Here is a 12,432-nt window from a genome sequence, read left to right as displayed (position 1 = left end):
CAACAAACTTGCAAAGCCTCAAAGGACAGTCTGTTGACCTCAGATAATGCAGGTTCCTTCCAGACCTAATAGCACATTATATCAAGCAAAAGGGGGAATAAACTGAAAATAATCAACAAAACTAACAAACTAAGGATATACACTGCCCTCAGTAATAGGGACAGTGAAGCATTTTCTCTTCTTTTTGCTCTATACTTCAAATGTTTGGATTTAAAAATCGGAAAATGACTGAGGTTAAAGTGCAGACTGTCAGCTTTCATTTGAGGGTATTTCCATCCATATCGGGTGAACCGTTCAGAAATTACAGTATTTTCTGTACATCGTCCCCTCCCATTTTAGGGGACCAAAGGTATTGGGAAAAATTCACGTGAATTAAAGTAGTAAAAAGTTAAGTATTTGTTCCCATATTCATAGCACTCAATGACTGCATCAAGCACACTTCTACATGAATGTGAATGCTACCATAATCCTGAATGATTCGTGAATAATTATGAGTGAGAAAGTTAGACGCACAAATATCTTACCCCCCAAAAATGCTAGCCTCCCCTGTTATCGTAAAAGAGTGAGAGGTTAGCATGTCTTGGGGGAATGATACACTATATATACACACAAAAGTATGTGGACACCCCTTCAAGTTAGTGGATTCGGCTATTTCAGCCACACCCGTTGCTGACAGGTGTATAAGAATCAAGCACACAGCCATGCAATCTCCATAGACAAACATTGGCAGTAGAATGGCCTTACTGAAGAGCTCAGTGACTTTCAACGTGGCACCGTCATAGGATGCCACCTTTCCAACAAGTCAGTTTGTCAAATTTCTGCCCTGCTAGAGCTGCCCCGATCAACTGTAAGTGCTGTTATTGTGAAGTGGAAACGTCTAGAAGCAACAACATCTCAGCCGCAAAGTCGTAGACCACACAAACTGCAGAGTGCTGAAGCGCATAAAAATAATCTGTCCTCGGTTGCAAAACTCACTCCCGAGTTCCAAACTGCCTCTGGAAGCAACGTCAGCACAAGACCTGTTCGTCTGAAGCTTCATGAAATGGGTTACCATGGCCGAGCAGCCGCAAAGCCAAGCGTCAGCTGGAGTGTTGTAAAGCTCGCCGCCATTGGACTCTGGAAACGCGTTCTCTGGAGTGATGAATCACGCGTCACCATCTGGCAGTCTGACAGACTAATCTGGGTTTGGCAGATGCCAGGAGAACGCTACCTGCCCGAATGCATAGCGCCAACTGTAAAGTTTGGTGGAAGAATAATGGTCTGGGGCTGTTTCTCATGGTTCGGGCTAGGCCCCTTAGTTCCAGTGAAGGAAAATCTTAACGCTACTACAGCATACAATGACATTCTAGACGATTCTGTGCTTCCAACTTTGTGACAACTGTTTGGGGAAGGACCTTTCCTGTTTCAGCATGACAATGTCCCCGTGCACAAAGCGAGGTCCATACAGAAATGGTTTGTCGAGATCGGTGAGGAAGAACTTGACTGGCCTGCACAGAGCCCTGACCTCAACCCCATCGAACACCTTTGGGATGAATTGGAACGCAGACTGCGAGCCAGGCCTTATCGCCCAACGTCAGTGCCCGACTTCACTAATGCTCGTGGCTGAATGGAAGCAAGTCCCTGCAGCAATATTCCAACATGTAGTGAAAAGCCTTCCCAGAAGAGTGGAGGCTGTTATAGCAGTAAAGGGGGGACCAACTCCATATTCATGTCTATTATTTTGGAATGAGATGTTCGATGAGCAGGTGTCCACATACCTTTGGTCATGTTGTGTATTTGTGAGTCTATAACTTTCTCCCTCATCATTATCCACGATTCATTCAGGATTATCCGTAATCATGGTAGCATCCACATTAATGTAGAAGTGTTTAGAAACATTCTATTCTTATTTACAAAAAAAAAAGTGACTCCAACATGACACATTACATAATTTACCATTCATTTCACAAAATAATCTGAAACAACCAAAACGAAGTGAAAATGTACTAAGGAAAATGACAGCAGCATACAAACTTGACAACTTGACAAACGCAAAAGATCTTAAATATTAACATCATTACATATTCTCCCCAAAATAAAAAGGTACTCACGTTGTCAGTCATGCAGCTCAAGGAATTGAAAAATAAGGTTGGCCATTGCAATCCCCAGCAGGATAAGGAATACTGGAGGGAAAAACTGTTGCTTAAATAGTGTAGTGGTGCTAATCAGCAGAGTGGGGACAGCTGTGGTGAGTGGCAAAAGGAGGCGCGTGAAGTTAGTGCCGAGGACATCACAACACACACCCACCCACACAGGCACACACCCATAGACCACACCATACCTAAAACTAGGAGCCTTATTCAATAGTATATCTTACATAAGTAACCAAATATAAAAGCTACAGAAAACCATAAGAATGAAGCTGAATTAAGGAATACTTACCAACGATGACTATAATGATGATGGCTATAAGCAGAAAGAGGCTTGGCAGTACAGTGTGTGTTGAATCAAGGTTTATTGTGCCAACTCTTATCTGATGAACAAAGACAACATAATAAATGATTATTGTTCACCATTTCCAAGGACAGTGTTCCAGAGAAACTAATAAAAGGGAGGGTGGGTAGAGGTACTTTATGGATTCATCTGAATAAGATGTTTTACCCTCAGTGACTTGATGTTAGTGCTGGGAGTGTTCTTTATCTCACAGATGACAGAGTCAGTCCTGTTGCTCGTCTCGTTGGGGTCCAGGACACACTCTACATACTGGTTCTCCTCCTGAACACCCAACACTGAGATCTCTGCTGTGGTGATGTCCAACTTGTCAGCCCTTTTCTGAATAAAAAAGAAATATAGTGTGTGAGTGAATGAATGAGAGAGAGAGAGAGGAGAGAGTGTGTGTGCATACTAAGTACATATGCGTGTGTATCCGTGCCTCCATGCATGTGCATTACATTTTTTACATTTTAGTCATTTAGCAGACGCTCTTATCCAGAGCGACTTACAGGAGCAATTAGGGTTAAGTGCCTTGCTTAAGGGCACATCGACAGATTTTTCACCTAGTCGGCTCGGGGATTAGAACCAGCGACCTTTCGGTTACTGGCACAACGCTCTTACCCACTAAGCTACCTGCCGCATGTGTGTATACCTCAATGGTGACACGCAGGTCGTTTCCTGTCTTGATTGCAGTGTACCTGGTGAATTCTGGGTCGGGATGGTAGGTGAGCTGTGATGAGCAGGCCAGTGTCTGATTGGCCACTCTCAGAGACACAGTGGAGGTGACTGGCTGGTGAATGTGTTCAAAAGGAGGTGTGTGGTACCACAGAGACTAAAAACACCAACAACATGAATTAGAATACCTTAGATATTGAGGCCACTATGACTGATTTCTGTGTTGTGTGAAGGTGAAAGTTTGGTGAGGTGTGGCAGTGTGCATGTTCACATTAGGTTACTGACTGGTTACGTGAGAGCTGGTGAAGACATGATGCTTAGTCAAGAAATCAATTAAATCAGTGTGTTAAGATGCCTACCCCTGAGCTGTAGTTGGTCTGATAGTCTGATGGGCGTGGTCATGAACAACCCCCTCCACAAACTCCAGCTGGGACCCCAGGACCATGATCCTCCTTTTCCCACTGCAGGACCCATAGGAAATCAACCAATCAGAGGAGGTTTGTTGGTCATACGTAGAGTGTTAATGGGAAGTGTAGTCATGTCTAAACCACATTATTTGAATAATCCAGATGGAAAACAAAGATGCATCATGGCAAAAGTTGGAACACCAAAACCATTTACACAATCAATTAAGTATGACATGGTCCATCAAAAAAATAGCTTGCCACGCCCACTTTCTTTCCCCATCAGACAACACCATAGCCAGTAGCCATTTATAGAAAAGAGTTACAGGCATGCTTCTTAACCTCTGTATAGCTTGTTCACAAAGATGAACCCATGTTGTTGGATCTTATACTTGTGTGAATTGCTATAGAAATGCAATTTGATATGTGGGCTTGAACAGGTAGACATATGTATGTGTGTATGTGTGTGGGTGGGTGTGCATGCATATGTGCTTACCTACGTGTGTGTGTGTGTGTGTTTACGTAGCCCAGGTAGTGCTTGGTGTTAGCCCAGTGCAGGACGGTAAGGACCTATAGGTGACAGTGGCCTTGCCCAGACAGCGACCGTCTGGCAGCACGGCACACACACTGACAGAACCTTTGTCTCCACTGGGGATGTGGAACGTCAGACTGGACCCAGTGTGGTTCCACACAGGAGACCTGACCATGCGAAACACACACAACACACAGGTCATTATAGGTCAGACCAAAGCCATAATATGCTAATATTAACACCTAAACTCCTATTCCAACAAACCAATGTGATATAGCCTTGGAGTTGGGTTTCGGTGGAGTACATACATGAGGAGCTACAGGAAAACTTAAAGTCAGTTATAAATATAATTTGACTCACTCCTTGGGACTGCAGTCCATGTGCCCTTGGATGCGAACCCTAGTCACTTGATCGAGGTTCTTCCCAGTCATCAGGGCGTGGTTTCTCCCATGGAAGGACAGAACACTGGGCACTATGGAGAAGATCACTGGCTCCTGACAAACAGAATGCACAGACAAGATTTCGAGTAAAGACAGAAGTGAAACGAAATCAATTTCAATATTTCTGTGGCCCTAGGCTTGCTTTTTAGTTTTGGTGGTTTAAATCTGCTCTGTTAATTGATTTAATGAACCAGTGTTAATCAAGGAAAAACAGTAGATATACTGTATGTAATTATGATGGATGGTTTGAAATCTACTACTACTGCCCCCTGGGCACAATCATGTGCTCCATTACCCACACGTGCGTGCAGAAAACAGATAGTATCTGAGTTCACCACAACCCATACACTTGTTGAACAAACACTTATTTAACCATCAAACACACAGCTATATTCATCACATCTAATCCAATTCATACTGAGAGGAGCATAATAAAGTACATAAAAACATATTGAATACAGACACTATATCTTTCAATGTTACTCCAGATGTCAACGTTGTTTAGTTGTTGAGATAAGTTACTGTATGTATGCATGTAGTCTACATCACACCGTGTGAGCAAACTGAAACATTTTGTGGAAGTGTATGGGTTGTGGTAAACTGAGATACTGTATTTTCAGCACACACACTAACCTAGTTCCCTGTTCTGAAACTGATGCTAACTGACTGTTCAGACATCACTGGACCACCTACCTCTAACCTGCAAGTCAGAAATCCCAGATCTGTCATGCTATGCCTCAGCACCTTGATGCAGTTATATTTGGAATGTATTGGTTAGACCTACTACAATATTCACCACAATGAAATATTTTAAAATTATAAAATGGGTGGATCTTGATCCTGTATGTTATAGATTTGTTAGAACACATTTATAGATGTAAGAGACAGTACACATGTTAAGAAGGAGATTCACTGTAGATTTGATTTTTTGAATATCTCTGTGTCTCTCAGGTGTTCTCAGTGCAGGACAGCTGGATGTCGCTGGAGTAATGATGCTTGCTCCTGGACACCTAGGTCTGCCAACTCAGAGTCACACACACCTAGTTCCCTGTTTGGAGATCAAACTTCCCTATGAGGGACAGACGATCCACTGAGAGATGCTGATGAAGAGGAAAAAGTAGTGATCAGTATGATGGACTTACATAGTAGTTCATCCCTGACTGGCTGAGTCTGAACACGTCCTGGGGAAGGAAGTGAGAGAGGGTTGATAAACAAGATACAGGAACAAACATGGGTGAAGAAGTTGCGAGATGAACACCCTCAAAGAAGAAGGTGTGTGTGTGTGTGAGTGTGTGTCATACCTGTATGGGGTCTGAGTTGGCAGACCTAGGTGTCCAGGAGCAAGCATCCAGCTACATCCAGCTGTCATGCACTGAAAACACCTGAGAGACACAGAGAAAGGAATAAGAAAACTACAGTGAATGTAATCATAAACATGTGTACTATCTGTTATGTATGCAAAATATGTAAAAACAAATATATAAAATTTGTCAAACATATACCTTGGTAAATATTGAAGTAGGTCTAAACAAGTAGGTCCAAACATAGCCATATCAAGGTGCTGAGGCGTAGCAAGACAGATTTGGGATTTCTGACTAACAGGGCAGAGGTAGGTGGTCCAGTGATGTCTGAACAGTCAGTTAGCATTAGTTTCTCAACAAGGTTCTGCTTCCCCACTCTTATCTTCACTGTGACATTCAGACCTACGTGGAAGAACACAGGGAAACAATCTCTAAGCAAGATGCTCCATTTTGTCATTGAGAAATCTACAGGAGAGTTAGAAGGTGAAAGGTTACTGACCTTCAGCAGGAAGCTGGTCGATGGAGAACAGACAGGAGCATTGCGGCAACGCTGGAGCGGGGCTTGTGCTGTCACACAGATTACCACTTCCTGTAAGGAAGTTACAGGCGAAGGCGAGACTTCCTGTCCCATTCACATTCAGGTGGACCTTGACAGTGAGTGTGATCTTCTCTCCACTGCTGTTCTTCGCCACCTGGTAAGAGACCATGTTCTGTTGTTGGGAGTCCTCAGAGATGGAGATCCAGGCTGAAGGCTGAAGGCAGTCATCCTGAAACGAACATCTAGAACAGGGGTCAAGATGAGCAGGTTTAGGGTGATACTGATAAACAGGACATAGAAGTATATTCACAGGAAGTTTCATCTATATTGGCAAGTTTATTCTAAGAAGCTTTGGGTGATAGAGGAAATGCCCATTGAGCTCTATGTTCTACCACAAAACAAATGTCATCAAGATCATATGGTATGAAAAACCCTGGGCTGAGGTATGTCATTAACACAGACAAACCAGACAACTGTCCTCATTTAATTACATTGAAATGACTGGCACTGTTTATCTTCATAACAAGAATTCAAATGTACATTTTAGAAAGGAAAACTGCACTGAGCCACAGGCACACGCATCATCTAGAACAAACACACACAATATTATGTCCTGGGTCCTATTTCAGAATGGTTGTACAGTATAATATTTGTCTCTGTGTACAGTAGAACTTACCTGGTTCCTCAGTGCCATGTACACATGTTTGCGGTCCACTGGATCCAGGTGCATCTTGGGAAACACACTGCGGTCGTCATCTGACTTGTAGAGCACTCTGGGACAGGCAGGTTTGTAGGCCTTGTCTACAGCAAGCTGACACGGGACAAAAAGTAACACTTTAACAATGGACTTCTCTCTGTAGAGGTGACATATCACACTAACAAACCACAATATAATTTATAACATGGCCCTAGGAAATCACATATACTGCAGTTGTAAATGTCAGTTTACTGCACACATTTCTCTCTGTCAACAATAGTATGAATTTGATGATGATGATACATGATAGGTTAACAATCATTGATGTGTAGTGGTGACCAAATCCCTGTCTGGTTTGTTAGAGTGTACTGCATTGCTGTGATATTTCTGTTAGAAATATACAGGGGATTTGGCTGGATTATTAAAGCTTTCCAGGGACAACACTGCATGAAGGAGAATATTGTGCCTAGTAAAGTTACTGTGGGGTTTCTCCAGGCTAATTTAGACCTCAAATTCCCTCATGCGAGCCACGTTTGGTAGAAAATGCTGTAATTCTGTTGTATGGGTATCTGTGTGTTCAAGGGAGAAATAATGACATGAGAGGGGTGTTACGAGGCAAGTGTGTGTGTGTGTGTGTGTGTGTGTTAAGAGTTCTCATAAATGCGTTCCACAGACCTTGATGAGTTGTCCGTCTCCTGTCCCGATGAAGAACACCAGCCAGGAGTTGTGTCTCACTGCCAACACTGATGTCATGGAGCTGTATTTAAACACCTCCGCCACTGGCTGCAGGTCCTTGGTGTTCCTCTTTGGTGATGACTGGAACAGCATACATAGTGTTACAGACAATCTCAACACATTTGCTAAGAAATTAGGGTAACAATATTGATAGTGTCTTTGCTATGGTGTTGGTTATAAACCATATATAACATCATCATCATCTCACCAACCTCTCCACAGCATTCATAGCAGAAGTCTGGGTCTTTGTATTCGAGTTGACGCCCTGCTGAGGGGCTGATGTCATAGATGGCCAGCATGGTGTTGATGGGGTCGCTTGTGTTACCTGCCGTGAACACACCTACCCAGAGCACCTGCCCATGGGGCCCACCAGAACCTGGAAACACAGAGGAAGACAGGAGCCGCCGGTGTTCCATGTTTCCACAGCATTTGAGTGTCCTACCTTCGAGGGACTTCAAAGTAGTTGCTTTATTGTTCTCGCTCTTGAACCAAATAAGTCGAACTTGAGGCTCTTTGGGAACGTTCGAGAACAGGTAGATGTGTGAATTACGACTCTGCAACCTTCCAGCCATAATATAGGAGTTCTTCCCGACATCAACAATAAAAGCAATGGTTGAATCTCCAGGGTCCAATGAACCCACTTCAATATCCTCGGAATGCACAGATTTTGAGATTTCGTTGAGATCGAGTATTTCACAGAAGCCGTATTTTGCGGTACCACAGATGATCAAGGTCTTGTTTTTGATGAATGGCAGTAAAATGTTTACCTTAAATGGATAAGTTTCATCAGGAGGTACTTCTTGGTTAGGATCAACTAAATTCAGATTATCACGCTTTATAACTTTGGTAAAATCATGGTTCAACTGGTAGAGTCGGTCATCGGTAACGACGTATACCGAGCTGTCAACAATGGCAAAGTCGCGGACGTCTCTATCAAATGTCTGAGTCTCCTGGCCCCGAACCCATTCCACACAGGCGAGGAGAACCCCCCAGAAAATAGCCCTCATCTCGTATGTCATGTAGTCAGTTGTCAGGGCGTGCTGTAGGTGTAATGGTGGAATCAAACGCAGGACTCAGAACGATATTCCAATCTCTTGTATTACTGCCCATACATAGGCAAAAAGGACAACTTGGCCCGAAGGCGAAAATTACGCACAACGGCGAAAAGAAACAGCGCACAAACAGGTGCGACAAAATGTAACCGCGCACAAACAGGTGCGACAAAATGTAACCGCGCACAAACAGGTGCGATAATACTCCAGAGTAGTGGAGAGAAGCTCAACCGAGCAATACACACAACTGACGGAAAATATCATACACAACACTAGACAAACACAACGAGAAACTTATAGGACACTAATTACGTAAAACAGAAACAGGTGTGGAAACAAACAGACAAAAGCAAACGAACATGAAACATCTATCGGTGGCAGCTAGAATTCCGGAGACGACGAACGCCGAAGCCTGCCCGAACAAGGGAGAGAGGCAGCCTCGGCCGAAACCGTGACAGTACCCCCCCCTTGACGCGCGGCTCCAGACGTGCGCCGACTCCGGCCTCGGGGACGACCAGGGGGACGCGGCGCAGGGCGCGTCGGATGCCTCCGATGGAACTCCGTCAGGAGCGACGGGTCCAACACGTCTCTCCTCGGCACCCAGCACCGCTCCTCCGGACCGTACCCCTCCCACTCCACTAGATACTGGAGACCCCCCATCCGACGTCTCGAATCCAAGATGGATCTCACGGAGTACGCCGGTGCCCCCTCGATGTCCAACGGGGGCGGAGGAGTCTCCAAGATCTCATCTTCTTGGAGTGGGCCCGCTACCACCGGCCTGAGAAGGGACACATGGAACGAGGGGTTAATACACTTATACTCCACAGGTAGCTGTAATCTATAACATACCTCGTTCAACCTTCTCAGGACTTTAAATGGCCCTACAAACCGCCGACCCAGTTTCCGACAGGGCAGGCGGAGGGGCAGGTTTCTGGTAGAGAGCCAGACTCGATCACCAGGTGCGTACACCGGTGCCTCACTGCGGTGGAGATCAGCGCTCGCCTTCTGACGTCGGAGGGCCCGCTGCAGGTGGACGTGTGCAGCGTTCCAAGTCTCCTCCGAGCGCCGCGCCCACTCATCCACCGCAGGAGCCTCGATCTGGCTCTGCTGCCAGGGTGCCAGAACCGGCTGGTAACCTAACACACATTGAAATGGAGTTAGGTTAGTGGAGGAATGGCGTAGGGAATTCTGGGCCATCTCGGCCCAGGGAACGTACCTTGACCACTCCTCCGGCCGGTCCTGGCAGTATGTTCTGAGAAACCTACCCACATCCTGGTTTACGCGTTCCACCTGCCCATTGCTCTCCGGGTGGTAACCCGAGGTGAGGCTCACCGAGACCCCCAACCGCTCCTTAAACGCTCTCCAGACTCTGGAGGTGAATTGGGGACCCCGATCAGCCACAATGTCCTCGGGTACCCCGTAGTGCCGGAACACATGGGTAAACAGTGCCTCGGCAGTTTGCAGGGCCGTAGGAAGACCCGGCATGGGGAGCAAACGACAGGCCTTAGAGAACCGGTCCACAACGACCAGGATGGTAGTATTCCCTTGGGAGAGGGGAAGGTCTGTTATAAAGTCCACTGAGAGGTGGGACCATGGCCGTTGTGGAACGGGCAGGGGTAGCAACTTACCCCTAGGTAGATGTCTAGGCGCCTTACACTGGGCGCACACCGAGCAGGAGGAAACATAAACCCTCACATCCCTTGCCAACGTGGGCCACCAGTACTTGGCACTAAGACAGTGCACTGTCCGGCCGATACCCGGATGTCCAGAGGAGGGTGACGTGTGAGCCCAATAGATCAATCGATCCCGAACCTCGAGCGGAACGTACTTCCGACCCTCCGGGCACTGTGGTGGACTAGGGTCGGTGCGTAACGCCCGCTCGAGTTCAGCATCGACCTCCCATACTACCGGTGCCACCAGACACGACTCAGGCAGTATGGGAGTGGGCTCCACGGACCTCTCCTCCGCGTCATACCGCCGAGACAGCGCATCTGCCTTGCCATTCTGTGACCCAGGGATGTACGTGATCTTAAAAGTAAACCTGGTCAAGAACATACTCCATCTTGCCTGACGAGGGTTCAGCCTCCTCGCCGCCCGGATGTACTCCAGGTTACGGTGGTCCGTCAAAATGAGGAAAGGGTGTTGAGCCCCCTCAAGCCAGTGCCTCCACACCTTTAGAGCCTGTACCACGGCTAACAGCTCCCTGTCCCCTACGTCATAGTTCCGCTCCGTCGGACTGAGCTTCTTAGAATAAAAAGCACAGGGGCGGAGTTTAGGTGGCGCGCCAGATCGTTGTGAAAGCACGGCTCCTAAACCGGCCTCCGACGCGTCCACCTCTACTTGGAACGGCAAAGAGGGATCCGGATGCGCCAGCACCGGGGCCGAGGTAAACAGGTCCTTCAGCCTCCCAAACGCCCTGTCCGCCTCGGCCGACCACTGCAGACGCACCGGACCCCCCTTCAACAGAGACGTGATGGGAGCTGCACCTGTCCAAAACCCCGGATAAACCTCCTGTAGTAATTTGCAAACCCCAAAAACTGCTGCACCTCCTTCACAGTGGTTGGTGTTTGCCAATTACGCACGGCCGACACCCGGTCTACCTCCATCTTCACCCCTGACGCAGACAACTGATAACCCAAAAAGGAGACCGACTCCTGGAAAAACAGACACTTCTCTGCCTTCATGTGGTCCTCTGTAGCTCAGCTGGTAGAGCACGGCGCTTGTAACGCCAAGGTAGTGGGTTCGATCCCCGGGACCACCCATACACAACAAAAAAAAAATGTATGCACGCATGACTGTAAGTCGCTTTGGATAAAAGCGTCTGCTAAATGGCATATTATTATTATATTATTATTACATACAGGTCGTGCTCCACCAGCCTCCGCAACACCCTGCGCACCAGGGCCACATGCTCGACACGGGTAGGTGAGTACACGAGAATGTCATCAATGTACACCACCACCCCCTGCCCCTGCATGTCCCTGAAGATCTCATCCACAAATGATTGGAAAACTGATGGAGCGTTCATCAACCCGTATGGCATGACCAGATACTCGTAATGGCCCGAGGTGGTACTAAAGGCTGTTTTCCATTCATCACCCTCCCTGATGCGCACCAAGTTGTACGCGCTCCTGAGATCTAGTTTCGTGAAGAAACGCGCCCCATGCAACGACTCAGTCATGGTCGCAATCAGCGGGAGTGGATAACTATACTTCACCGTAATCTGATTGAGACCACAGTAATCGATGCATGGGCGCAAACCACCATCCTTTTTCTTCACGAAAAAGAAACTCGAGGACGCGGGGGAAGTGGACGGCCGTATGTATCCTTGTCTCAGCGATTCGTCTATGTAAATCTCCATAGCCTTCTTCTCCTCCTGAGACAGAGGATACACATGGCTCCGTGGGAGCGCAGCTCCTGCCTGGAGGTTTATCGCACAATCCCCCTGCCTATGGGGTGGCAACTGCGTCGCCCTCGCCTTACTAAACGCAATAGCCAAATCCCCATACTCAGGTGGAACGTGCAATGCGGGCACCTGGTTTGGACTCTCCACCGAGGTAGCCCCTACGGAAACGCCCAAACATCT

General features: G+C 46.9%; 1 pseudogene across 1 annotated transcript; it reads right to left on the bottom strand.

Annotated features, from left to right (window-relative positions):
• Positions 1-8,813, bottom strand: LOC311128900 (plexin-C1-like; annotated as a pseudogene). The gene is made up of 16 exons (XR_014615316.1): positions 8,007-8,813; positions 7,735-7,875; positions 7,039-7,173; positions 6,920-6,947; positions 6,324-6,684; positions 6,124-6,226; positions 5,825-5,905; positions 5,666-5,704; positions 4,444-4,577; positions 4,074-4,250; positions 3,507-3,608; positions 3,125-3,304; positions 2,641-2,811; positions 2,422-2,512; positions 2,091-2,162; positions 1-65 (listed from the first exon to the last, which is right to left on the bottom strand). The product of XR_014615316.1 is annotated as a plexin-C1-like (transcript).
• Positions 8,814-12,432: the final 3,619 nt, after the last annotated feature.

Source organism: Coregonus lavaretus (genome assembly GCF_964263955.1).
Source record: "Coregonus lavaretus genome assembly, chromosome: 5".
In the NCBI taxonomy this organism is placed as follows: Eukaryota; Metazoa; Chordata; class Actinopteri; order Salmoniformes; family Salmonidae; genus Coregonus; species Coregonus lavaretus.
This window is presented reverse-complemented; position numbering and strand designations above follow the sequence as displayed.